Source organism: Sminthopsis crassicaudata, chromosome 3 (genome assembly GCF_048593235.1).
Source record: "Sminthopsis crassicaudata isolate SCR6 chromosome 3, ASM4859323v1, whole genome shotgun sequence".
In the NCBI taxonomy this organism is placed as follows: Eukaryota; Metazoa; Chordata; class Mammalia; order Dasyuromorphia; family Dasyuridae; genus Sminthopsis; species Sminthopsis crassicaudata.
In genome coordinates, this window is record NC_133619.1 from 301,855,604 (window position 1) to 301,869,222 (window position 13,619).

Below are 13,619 nucleotides of genomic sequence, written 5' to 3' on the forward strand. Positions count from 1 at the left end.
TTGACTCACTCCCACATCCTCTAACTGCCTCCTTTTAACTGCCTTAATAATAATAAAATTCTTAGAAGATGCATGAATAATCTTCTCTTATAGAAAGATAAATAGGTGAATTTTACTGAGTCCTTTATGATTTCCTTTTGTATTTACCTTTTTATGCTTTTCTTGCATTTCTGTATTTGAAATTCAGATTTGCTATTTAGCTCTGGTCTTTTCACCAGGAACACTTGAAAATCCATTAATTAAATGTCTACTTTTTTCCCTTGAAGTATTATACTTACTTTTGCTAGCTAAGTTTTTCTTGGCTATAAGTCCAAATCTATTGCCTTATGAAATATTCCAAGCCCTTCACTTTTTTAAAGCATCAGCTGATAAATGTTATGTGATCTTGACTGTGGGTCTATGATATTTGAATAGTTTGTTTCTGGCTACTTGAAATATTTTCCCTTTGTATTGGGAGCTTAGTAATCTAACTATAATATTACTGGAAGTTCTCAATTTGGCATCTCTTTCAGGTAGTGATCAATGGATTCTTTCAATTTCTATTTTATCCTCTGTTGGGGAATTTTCCTTGATAATTTCTTGAAATATGATGTCTAGGTTCTTTCTTTGATCATGATTTTCAGGTAGTCCAATAATTCCTAAATTATCTTCCTTTGGTCTATTTTCTGGGGCAGTTGCTTTTACTTCTATTTTTTTCATCATTTTTATTTTGTTTTATTGCTTCTTGATGTCTTATGAAATCATGTGCTTCTACTCACCCAATTTTAATTTTTAAGGAATTATTTTCTACAATGAATTTCTGTACCTATTTTTCCATTTGGCCAATTCTGGTTTTTTTAAGATATTATTTTTTTTCAGTACTTTTTGGGCCTCTTTTACTAAACTTTTAACTTTTTTATACTTTTCATCATTTGTGCTCATTTTTTTTTTGCTTTATCCCCCCCTACTACTCTTATTTGATTTTGAAAATAATTTTTTAGCTCTTCTAGAAATTCTTGTCGGGTTTGTATCCAATTCATATTTTTCTTTGAGTCTTTGATTATAGTTGTTTTTAACTTTATTGTCTTCTTCTGAGTTTGTATCTTGATTTTTCTTGTCACCACAGTTGATTTTACGGTCAGTTTCTTTGTTGTTGTTTGCTCATTTTTCTACCCTATTTCTTGATTTGAAACTTTATATTAAAGTTTGGATCTGTGGGTTTGGAAGTTTTTAGTGCTTCCAAGATGGTGTGGTCTAGGGAAAAGGGTGGTCACTGCTCTCCTATTCTGTACTCTGCTCCTTACCCAGGAAAGGCCCCTGCTCTCTTAAGACTGGAAATTATATTATTCCTCCTGATATCTTGTGATCAAAAGGGTTTCTTCTCCCTTTTGACCTATATGTGTTCCTCTTTACCTTTGAACTATGACCCAGAAGTAAGCATATGCAATGAATTTGACAGAATCTGGCCCTGAGTCCAGTGTTAACAGTGATCCTCTATAAGTTCTTTCTGACCAGTTACCAGATCCCCTTACTGTTTCTCTCTTGAGAACTCCATAAACTGTTCCTGCTGCTTCTGTCATTACTTATAGTCCCATTGCAATTTCATCCACTTGAACTCCAGGTCAGCCTCCATCCCAGGTCACAAGTCTCTCTTTCTGATTTCCTAAATTGTCTTAAGCTGAAAAAAATGTCTCATTCCACCCTTGTGTGGACTCTGCCACACCAAATTTAATTTGAGCTGTTATTTTAAAGTTTTTTGGAGGAGAATTTTGAGTACTCAGCTAAGAGCTTTCTCAGTTTTGTCATCTCAGTTGTGCCTACAGAAGAGAAGTCTTTTCAAAGAGAATGCCACCTTACATAGAATAAAGAAACTTTTTTTTTTGTTTTTGCTTTTGTTTTGTGTGTGTGTGTGAATCAGGATTAAGTGACTTGCCCTAGGTCATAGTTAGTATCAAGTGTCTGAGGCCAAATTCGAACTCAAGTCCTTCTGACTCCAGGGCTGGTGCTTTATTCACTGTGCCATCTAGTTGCCTTAGATATATGAATTCTTTAAGGACAGTTGGATCCAAAAATTACATTAGAACATGGCAGGGATGAGAGTTTGATCATTTGAAAGGGAGAGACCAGGTGAAACAATTGAACTGCACAACTTGGGATACAAAATTTGTACAGAATTTGTTCATATATAGGTTTTTTAAATGCTGTCTTCCTAATAGACTATGAATTCCTTGAGGGAAAGACCTGGTCTTTTTCCCCAATATTTTTTTTTTGCTTTTCTCCAGCATTGGACTCAGTACCAAGCAAATAATAGGTGTTTAATAAATTCTTTTTGACTTGATTGACAAAGAAATTAACAAAATGGAGGAGGATGAAAACAGGGAGAGGGGGAAACCTAGCTCAGATGTAGTTATAGAAAAATCCCATCAAACATTTTTTAAATACATATCTGCATACCATAAAAGTTATTTTCTGAAAAGGAAAACAAACTATTAAACTCATTTTATGAGAAAAACATTTCTATTAATTCAAAACCATGTAAGAATAAAGCAAAGAAAAAGAATTATATATATATAGAAAAGAATTATATAATGATATTAATGGAAATAAATTCAAAATACTTGAGATATCCTATAGCAATTTATTCAAAAATTATTCAGTATGATGAAGTTAGATTTGTGCCATGGATGCAAGAATAGTCAAACATTGATAAAAAAAAATACTAATATAGTTAGTCATATTAAAACAAAAGCCCACAAAACACTTGATTATGTCAAGAGGGGAAAGAAATCCTTTGCAAAAAATACAATATTCCTTTAAGCTAAAATTTCTACAAAACATAGACATAGAAAGATCTCTTTTTTAATATGATAAAAAGTAGCTCTCTAAAACCAAAAGTTGACATTATGTGTAATAAAAAAATACTAGACATTTGCCCACTAAATACAGTAATGAAGCAAAATAATTTTAAAAAGACTTTTCTAGTTGTTATTTGATATTTTCCTAGGAATATTAGTAACTTTGATAAGAAAGGAAATTAATAGTATAATAATACATTTAGAAAAAAACAAATCAAGAATATTAACTAATAACATGATATTTTACTAAGAAAAGTTTAGGGAGCTGAAAAACTTAAAATTGATAGCTTAAGAAAAATAACAGATTACAAATAGCTCTACAAAACTAAACAGCATTGTTATTTAGCAATAACAAAAGCCAGAAGTTAGTAATATATTGGGAAGTCCTATTCAGAATAACTACAGCTTGCATCAGTATCTAAGAGTCAGTCTACTGAAGCATGCTCAATAACTATAACGTACAATTATAAAGTACTGTTAAAAAGAATAAAGGATAAAATAATTGGAAGAATACACATGGCTCATGGCTAGGTAATGTCAATATAATAAAAATTCTAATATTGCCAAATATTTTTGCAGATTTAAGTGCCATACCAATCATACTGCCACAAGAATAATTTATAGAGCTAACCACAATAATAACAAAATTTGTCTAAAGGAACAAGAGGTCTAGACATCAATGAAAATAATTTAAATTAATAGAAACAAAAGGAAAATAGGACTTCCAGATTTCAAACTATATTATAAAGTAGTAATTCTTTTTAAAAGCTATTTGTTACCAGTTTAAAAATATATGAATACATACATATATAACTATATATATAACTATATATATATATATATATATATATATATATATAGTTACTATTATGCTAACTGTGTAAGCTCTGGGAAATAAGTCTAACTATTTGTGTATCAGTTTCCTCATCCATAAAATGAGAGGACTGGAATTGAGAACTTCTGAAGTTCCTTCCAAAACCTATCTCCTAATATCCTGTGATCTATGATGCTATGCTGAATGGTGAACATGCAAAGATGAAAATTGAAGCCATTTTCCCCCCTAAAGATCTGTACACTATGAGATCATTAAGAATACAGATGTTAATCCTGGGCCTTGACACTAGACTTATAAAAAACACTACAGAATTATTCTTCAAATTCATTTACAATATCAGGAGGAGGAGAGGGGCTACTATATGCCAGGCACTGTACTAAGTCACTTTCAAATATGATCTCACTTGATCCTCATGACAACTCTTTGAGAGCTAGATACCTTTATTATTCCCCATTCTACAGTTCAGGAATCTGAGACAGAGACTAAATGACTTGACTAGTCAGTCAGTGTCTGTGATCAGATATGAACTCAAATATTCCTGATACCTTACTTGGTGCTTTATCTGCTGCCCCATCTAGCTGCCTAGAATTGCCAAGAATTGTGATCAAAATAGAAATTTGTCTAAAAAGTAAATTTTCTCCTTTTTTTTGAAATAAAATATAGCATTGCCAGGCTTTACTGATCTGGCAGCCTCTGAGCCATCATCATGCTATTCACAGTTCCTCTTAAGAGACTCTGCAGGGCATCAAGTTTGAAATTAGATGGAAAGTAGCTGTAAGAACCTATCTGCTTAAATTCTGGTTTCTTCATTTTGGAGTCAAATGCACAAACCACTTTATTAAAGAACAATATGAGAGTTTATTGTAATCTGGAGAATTTAAACAGTCCTTAATCACAGCTGACTTTATAGTATTTTAAAGTTTATAGAAGGGTTGCCATGTATTTATTGTTTCATCTGAACAACAACCTTACTAAGTGCTACTACTGATATTATATGCCCATTTTACAGGTGAAGAATATGGAGATCAGAGGAGAAGTTTGATTTGTTCATTGTCAAATACTATTAGAAAGCATTTGGGGTGGGATTTGAACCCAGATTTCTAGATACTATTCTTTTTGTTATACCATGTAGTCTCTATGTCACATCATTTCTTAGGGTTTTTTTTTGTTTGTTTGTTTGTTTGTTTGTTTTGTTTTGTTTTCCACCTGTCCATTCCCAGCAATAGATTTGATAACAGAAGACATCCTACAGAAATATGTTTGGGTGTCTTTGGGAAATTAAATAGATTTTTGTCATTGCTTTGATTCAATCTCAAATCTGCCAGATTGCCATAAAAACCCTCACAGAACTAACCAACATCTGCTTACTCCCCCCCTCCCACTTTTCAGCCTCTTGCCAAAGTAAGTACTGTATCTTGGAATATTAAACCAAGTGTGACTCTGCAGCTGTATTTCTCCAATATCTTAAAGTTAGATCAGTAGATACTTTTCAACTCAGCCTAAGCTTGGGTGTTTGTTTCTAATGCTAGCAAGGACATGCACAGCAATGTGATAACATATATTTTCCCCAGCCACCTCCAAAGAAATGTGTTCCAAGGACATTAAACATGGGTCATTGCATTTGGGGAACTAGATGGGTATTTCTCTTTTTTAAGCTTTTTATTTTCAAAATATATGCATAGATTGTTTTCAACATTTAACCTTGCAAAACTTTGTGTTTCAAATTTTTTCTCCTTCTTTCTCCCCATCCCCTCCTTTAGACGGTAAATTAGCCAATATATCTTAAACGTGCAATTCTTCTGTACATATTTCCACAATTATCATGCTGCACAAGAAAAATCAGATCAAAAAGGAAAGAAAACAAACAAGCAAACAAAAACAAATGTGAAAATATTGTATTGTGATACACATTCAGTCACTAGTGCTCTCTTTCTGGGTGCATATGGCTCTCTCTTCAAGCCAAGTCTATTGTAATTGACCTGAATCATCTCATTGTTGACCAGAGCCACATCCATCAGAATTAATCATCATATAATCTTGTTGTTGCTGTGTACAATGTTCTCCTGGTTCTGCTCACTTCATGTAGCATCAGCTCATGTAAATCTCTCCAGGCCTCTCTGAAATCATCCTGCTGATCATTTCCTATAGAATAATAATATTCCATAATATTCATGTACCATAACTTATTCAATTATTCTCCAACTGATGGGGTTATCATTCAGTCATTCTTCAACTGATGGGTATCACATCCTGATGTGACATCATAAGAAATAATGTACCATAAAGACTACATGATATAACAGAAAGAATGGTATCTAAAAATCTGGGATCAAGTCCCACCCCAAATGCTTTCTAATAGTGTTTGACAATGAACAAATCAATCCTCTCCTCTGATCTTCATTCTCCAACTGATGGTCATCCACTCAGATTCCATTTCCTTGCTACTATAAAAAGAGTCACTACAAACATTTTTTGCACATATGCAAAAACATATCATTTTTTCATGATTTCTTTGAGTAGAAACACTGTAGATCAAAGGGTATACAGTTATATATAATCTTGTGTTGACATCTTCCAAATAAATGGATTCATTTATCTTTTGAATTAGGCAGGACTTTTAGGATCCAAAAGAGAAAAATCATTCTATAAAAATATCTCTCCTTCCCCATATCAGAGATATGTGGGCTTTCATTGTTGTGGGGGAAATGGTTTGAATGAAAATTTAAAATTCTGGTTCAGTGCAATCTACTTCAGTACAATCTACTCAAGGTCCCAAATCTACCCTGGTGAATAAAGTAGGAAAAACAGTTTGAGTTAGAGAAAGCTGTAAGAGTTTGACAAGACCAGAATCAACACTCACGCCATTCTTCTTGCATTATAGAATTACTGAGAAATAATCTAAGAGCAATATTTTATTTCTAAAAAGTGGAAGTTACTATACCTGTTGCTTTCAGCACCACTGGCCATTGTCTTTATAAAAGCAGGTACAATTAACTGGGGAAATGCAATCTTGATGCTTCTGGTCTACTGAAAACATAACTTTTAATTCCCATTCATGAAACATATATTATTACAATATATTCACGTGATATATACTAACTCTAACCCTAACCCTAACCCTAGCCTTAACAAATTTTCTCTTTGATCTAGAATTTTGCAATAATGTTCCTATATGTTTTCCTTGTAAGATTCTTTGAGGAATAGTGACAATTCGCTTTGATTACTTCTTGTATGATTTGTATCAAGGTTCTTTTTTGGGTCACAGCTTTCAGATAGTTCAAATATTCTTATGTTTTCTTCTTGATCTATTCTCCAGATCTGTTTTTCTTTTTTTCTTTTTCTTTTTTTTATTATAGCTTTATATTTATAAGATATATGCATAGGTAATTTTTCAGCATTGACAATTGCAAAACCTTTTGTTCCAACTTTTCCCCTCCTTCCCCCTACCCCTTCTCCCAGATAGCGGGTTGACCAATACATGTTAAATATGTTAAAGTATAAGCTAAATACAATATATGTATACATGTCCAAACAGTTATTTTGCTGTACAAAAAGAATCGGGCTTTGAAATAGAGTACAATTAGCCTGTGAAGGAAATCAAAAATGCGGGCGGACAAAAACAGAGTGATTTGGGAGTTCTATGTAGAGGTTCATACTCATATCCCAAAGTTCTTTCATTGAGTATAGCTGGTTCAGTTCATTACTACTCTATTGGAACTGATTTGGTTCATCTCATTGTTGGAGAGGGCCTCATCCATCAGAATTGATCATCATATAGTATTATTGTTGAAGTATAAAATGATCTCCTGGTTCTGCTCATTTCACTCAGCATCAGTTCATGTAAGTCTCTCCAGGCCTTCCTGAAATCATCCTGCTGGTCATTTCTTACAGAACAATAATATTTCATAATAATCATATACTACAATTTATTCAGCCATTCTCCAATTGATGGGCATCCACTCAGTTTTCAGTTTCTGGCCACTACAAAGAGGGCTGCCACAAATGTTCTTTCACATACAGGTCCCTTTCCCTTCTTTAGTATTTCCTTGGAATATAAGCCCAGTTGTAACAGTGCTGGTATGCACAGTTTGATAACTTTTTGAGCATAGTTCCAAATTGCTCTCCAGAATGGCTGGATGTATTCACAATTCCACCAACAATTTATCAGCATCCCAGTTTTCCCACATCCCCTCCAACATTCTGCTCTATCTTTCCCTGTCATTTTAGCCAATCTGACAGGTGTGTAGTGGTATCTCAGAGTTGTTTTAATTTGCATTTCTCTGATTAATAATGACTTGGAGCATCTTTTCATATGTCTATAAATGGTTTCAATTTCTTAGTCTGAGAATTGTCTGTTTATATCCATTGACCATTTATCAATTGGAGAATGACTTGATTTCTTATAAATTAGAGTCAATTCTCTATATATTTTGGAAATGAGGCCTTTATCAGAACCTTTGATTGTAAAAATGTTTTCCCAGTTCCTTGCTTCCCTTCTAATCTCATTTGCATTAGTTTTGTTTGTACAAAAACTTTTCAATTTGATATAATCAAAACTTTCTATTTTGTAATCAATAATGACCTCTAATTCTGTTTTGGTAATAAAGCCCTTCCTCTACCACAGGTCTGAGAGGTAAGCTATCGTATGCTCTTCTAATTTATTATAATCTCATTCTCTATGCCTAGGTCATGAACCCAATTTTACCTGACCTTGGTGTACGGTGTTAAGTGTGGGTCAATGCCTAGTTTCTGCCATACTAATTTGCAATTTTCCCAGCAATTTTTGTCAAACAGTGAGTTCTTATCCCAAAAGCTGGGGTCTTTGGGTTTATCAGACACTAGATTATTAAAGTTATTGGCTGTTTAATCATTTGAACCTAACCTATTCCACTGATCAGCTAGTCTATTTCTTAGCCAATACCAAATGGTTTTGATAACTGCTGCTTTATAATATAATTTTAGATTCGGTACAGCTAGGCCACCTTCATTTGATTTTTTTTTTCATTAATTCCCTTGAAATTCTTGACCTTTTGTTTTTCTATATGACTTTGTTGTTATTTTTTTTCTAGGTCATTAAAATAGTTTTTTTGGGAGTCTGATATAGTGCTAAATAAATAGATTAGTTTAGGTAGTATTGTCATCTTTATTATATTTGCTCGTCCAAACCAAGAGCATTTAATATTTTTCCAATTGGTTAGATCTGACTTTATTTGTGCGGAAAGTGTTTTGTAGTTTTGTTCATATAGTTTCTGATTTTCCCTTAGCAAATAGATTCCTAAATATTTTATACTATCACTAGTTACTTTAAATGGAATTTTCCTTTGTAGTTCTAACTGTTGGATTTTGTTAGGGATGTATAAGAATGCTGATGATTTATTTGGGTTTATTTTGTATCCTGCAACTTTGCTAAAGGTGTGGATTATTTCTAATAGCTTTTAGTAGAATCTCTGGGGTTCTCTAAGTATACCATCATATCATCAGCAAAGAGTGATAGTTTGGTTTCCTCATTACCTATTCTAATTTCTATAATTTCTTTCTCAACTCTTATTGTCAAAGCTAGCATTTCTAATACAATATTGAATATTGTACTTGTGATAGTGATCAACCTTGTTTTACTCCCAATCTTACTGGGAATGGTTCCAGTTTATCCCCATTACATATGATGCTTACTTATGGTTTTAAATAGATGCTATTAATTATTTTAAGGAAAAATCCATTTATTCCTGTACTCTCAAGTGTTTTTAATAGGAATGGATATTGGATTTTATCAAATGCTTTTTCTGCATCTATTGAGATGATCATATGGTTTTTGTTAATTTGGTTATTAATATAGTCAATTATACTAATAGTTTTCCTAATATTGAACCAGCCCTGTATTACTGGTATAAATCCTACTTGATCATGGTGTATTATTCTGGGGATGATTTTCTGTAGTCTTTTTGTTAATATCTTATTTAAGATCAGATCTGTTTTTCTTATAAAATGTTTCAAAATATCTTCCAGTTTTTCACTCTTTATATGTTTTTGGTATTTCTTGATCTCTTATAGCTTTACAGCTTCCCCTTGCACAATTCTAATCTTCAAAGAATCATTTTCTTATTTAAGACTCCATATCTCCTTTTCTAGTTAGTTGACTTTCTTTTCATAATTTTGTTGTTTTTCTTGGATGGTTCTTTTTTTAGGCTTTTTGGGGGGAGGGAGGAGTTAGTTTTTCCTCAGTCTCTCTCATTTGGTTTTTAAGTCTTTTTTGAGTTCTATGAATTCTTTCTAGGAGGGAGGAGTTAATTTTTCCTCAGTCTCTCATTTAGTTTTTAAGACTTTTTTGAGTTCTATGAATTCTTTCTGGGCAGGTAGCCATTTAACATTACTCTTTGGAGTAGGAGAGGCTTTTTCTTACTTCAATGTCCTCCTCTAAATATGAATACCAGTCTTCCCTTATTGTTCTTTCTCCTTTGCCTACTCTCTAAAATGATAATAAGAATAAGAATAAGAATATGTTAATATAGTCACCTCTAGTCTTAGGCTGTGAAGATGGTAGCTTCTAACCTCAGGTCCTCCCTTAGTTTTCTTTTCTGGTCTGGAACCCAAAGCCAAGAATTCTACCTTCCATTAAGTGCCCACAGACAGTAGTATTTCTGCCTCAGTGCTTCTGCAGTCACCAGGTATGTGCTGGTTCCTTTTCACTCAAAGCCACTTCTCAGTTGCACAGCTGGGCTTAGCTGGTATTCCTTATTAGCAGAGGTGCCCTCAATTTTCCCCAACTCAGATTCCCAACTCATTCTGAGAGGTTAAAAATTCCTCTGGGTGGAGCCAAAACTACCTCCCAAATCAACTAGCCCCATGGCTTACTGTGGTTTCAGCAGGACTGGCCTAAAAGTGTTTATAATTCACAGAGGCTAAACCTCCAACCTTGTATCTTTCTTTGGATAGTCTCCAATTATCTCAGGAGGACCACTATTCTTCCCCAATTCTGATTTGTCTTTATCACTCTCCATTTTTATGTATCAGTCTGAGGAGTGATTTTGTCTTGTTTGTGGGAGAAATCTGAAGAGCTCAGAATTTTCTGACCTATTTTCCCAGAATTTTCTCTGCTATCCCACTGATTTTTCAATTATTTATCTCATCAAAAAAAGGAAATGAGATCAATCTAGAATTTCACATTTCTGATGAAGCCATATTATCCCATCCTTTCCTAAATATTCATTAAGCATCCTTTTAACAAAATATTTTACATTTTTGCCAAGAATGAAAGTTTGAATTCCCTATTCTCTTCCCTTAAAATATCAGATTATTTGTCTCTGCAATTCTGTAGCATTCTCCTACTCTCTAGTCTTTAAAAGATCACTGGCAGTGACTCAGCATTCACAGCTGCCATTTCTTTTATAAGATGATATGTGGTTTATTTTGGCCCCATGGTTAGAACTCACTCAGGACAGCTAGGGGCAGGGTTCTCTTTTATCTACCTTATCTTGTTTCAGCTCCTTTTTGTAACTTTTTTTGTTCTATCTTTTCTAGTCCCCCTGACTGAGAAATCTGGAGCAAATTAGTGTCAAGTGATTCAGGCTTCCCTCCACTATCCACTATTATCACCCAGTCTACCCCAAGCAGTTTTCTTATCCCTTCTTTGATATTCCTCCTCCTCTAAATATAGGTTATTTTTGTTTTGTTTCTTTAATATTGTGCTTTGTTGTCCTTGATATTTTCACCAGTCTCAGTTTATTTGAACTCCAGCATTCCTGACAACCTTCTTACAGCACTGAGACACAAATTACTGAGATGAATGCATTTCTGGACCTGATTCAAACCCACAAAGGGAACCTAGGGAAAGGTTACCATCACATCTTATAAGTCATGATAGCCAAGAAGCTAGCGGCCATGGCAGACTGTTGATTTAATTCTGCTGTCAATATTGTGGCATGGCAGCCAAAAAATAAAAGTGATCTGAGGCTGAACTGGAAGCCAGAGACTCCAGAATGAGAGAAGTTAAAATATACTCTGGTCAATCCATATCTAAGGTATCATGTTCTACATGCCTCATTTTAGAAAGTTCATTAACAAACTGGAGAGTATCTGGAGAAATCCAGCAGGATCATAAGGAGACTGGTGGCTTTGGACTTGTCTTAAGAGGTGAGGGATGCTCAACACTAGAGATCATGGGATTAGAGATCTAGAAGGACCATCAGAAAACATCTATTCCACTCCCCCTCACCTTAAAATGTAGGAAACTAAGGTCCAGAGGGAGTTAAGAACCTTGATCAAGATCAGAGAGGCAAGTAAGATTTAGAGAAGGAATTTGAACTCATTCTCAAGAGCCAGAGCCAGTGTTCTTTCTACTATATTATTCTGCCTTTGTAAAAAAAAAAAAAAAAAAAAAAAAAAAAAGGCTTGATGTTACAAAGGAGATTCCTATTTAGTAAAAAGTTCAATTATATAATACCAGAGCTTCTTTCCAATTCAGATTTTTTAACTTCTGTGATATAACAATAATCATGCAAGGAAAGATATCTAGGAGATCTGGGGCCATTGGGGAACACTTTCCTTTTGTGTCATTGAAAGGTATCACCTTACTTTTTATACTCTGATTTATTCTGTGTTCACAAAATAGTCAGGATAGTTTAGAAACCTTTTGTGGTAGGAGAAATAGCCCAACTTTTCCAGATGTAGTATATTTTTCTTAAGAAATGAATTATTCAGGGGTACTTAGATGGCACAGTGGAAAGAGCACTGGCCCTGAAGTCAGGAGAACCCGAGTTCAAATCCAGCCTCAAACACTTAATACTCCTTAGCTGTATGACCCTGGGGAAGTCACCTAGCCCCAATTGCCTCAGCAAAAAAAAAAAAAAAAAAAAAAAAGGAAAGAAATTATGCCACTCATGGCCCAACTCTTCCCCACTCCACCCCAACAGATTTATTTCTGTTCTATGTCGGAGATGCATAAATCCAATGGAAAAAAGCAAGTAATTGAACCATAAAATGATGTCAATAATAAAGAACACATCAAATAAAAATTACTTCCACAGCCTTACATAAGTGGATGCAATAATACATACTTTCAGAGGAATTGTAATCTAATGTTCCTATTTCCCAGCATAGGAAGACAGATCTGGTTCCAAACTCATAACCCGAGAAGTAAAACATAATTTTCTTGAGTCTTTTTCAGGACTAAAGCCTCAGGATAAATCTTAATGAATGACAAAAAACTCACTTTAGCTTCTTGTCAGGATTCAGCCATAACTCCTGAATCTAAGATTATTGGTCCTGTTTCTCCATGTGGGGTATGACCATTCTTCTATTTATACCTAAGTATTCTTTGATTTTCCCCTAGAAATCTGTAGTTCATCTCTTCCACATACATTCATTTTGCCTACTATATTGATCTTATTTTCTTCTTTTCTCCATTTGTGCTGCATTTATTTATCCCAGCAAATAAAGTCTTTACATGTCCTACCTTGTAAAGCCTTCTCCACCAATCAGTGTTTGTCTGGTGAAATCACTATGTTATGGGAAGACACTCAGCTTCATGAAAGATGTAGTCAAAGAATTTCTCTAAGTAAGCAATGCCCTCTCAGTCCCAGACCTTGTGAATAGTAAAGTTCTAGTTGACAAACTTTCTATGCATTGAACTACACAGTTCACAGTTGCCTTACACAAAGATGGGGTTATATAAAGCTTGGCCCTTCCTTCCTGATAAATAGAGCTACCCTAAAACAAAATCTCTTTTTTCATGAAGTAGTGGGTTCCTCATTTCTTGAGATGTTCAAGAGGGGAATGGATGACCCCTTTTTAGATGTTTTCCAGGATTTTCATTCATCAGGCACTAGACTGGATTTGATTCAACTCTATTTAACTGTGTAAAAATTTATTAAATTTCTCTTATTTCTAAGGAACTCTTCTAGATATTGTGGATATAAAAGCAATTTTTTTAAAAGCAAAAAACCAGTCTCTGTCTT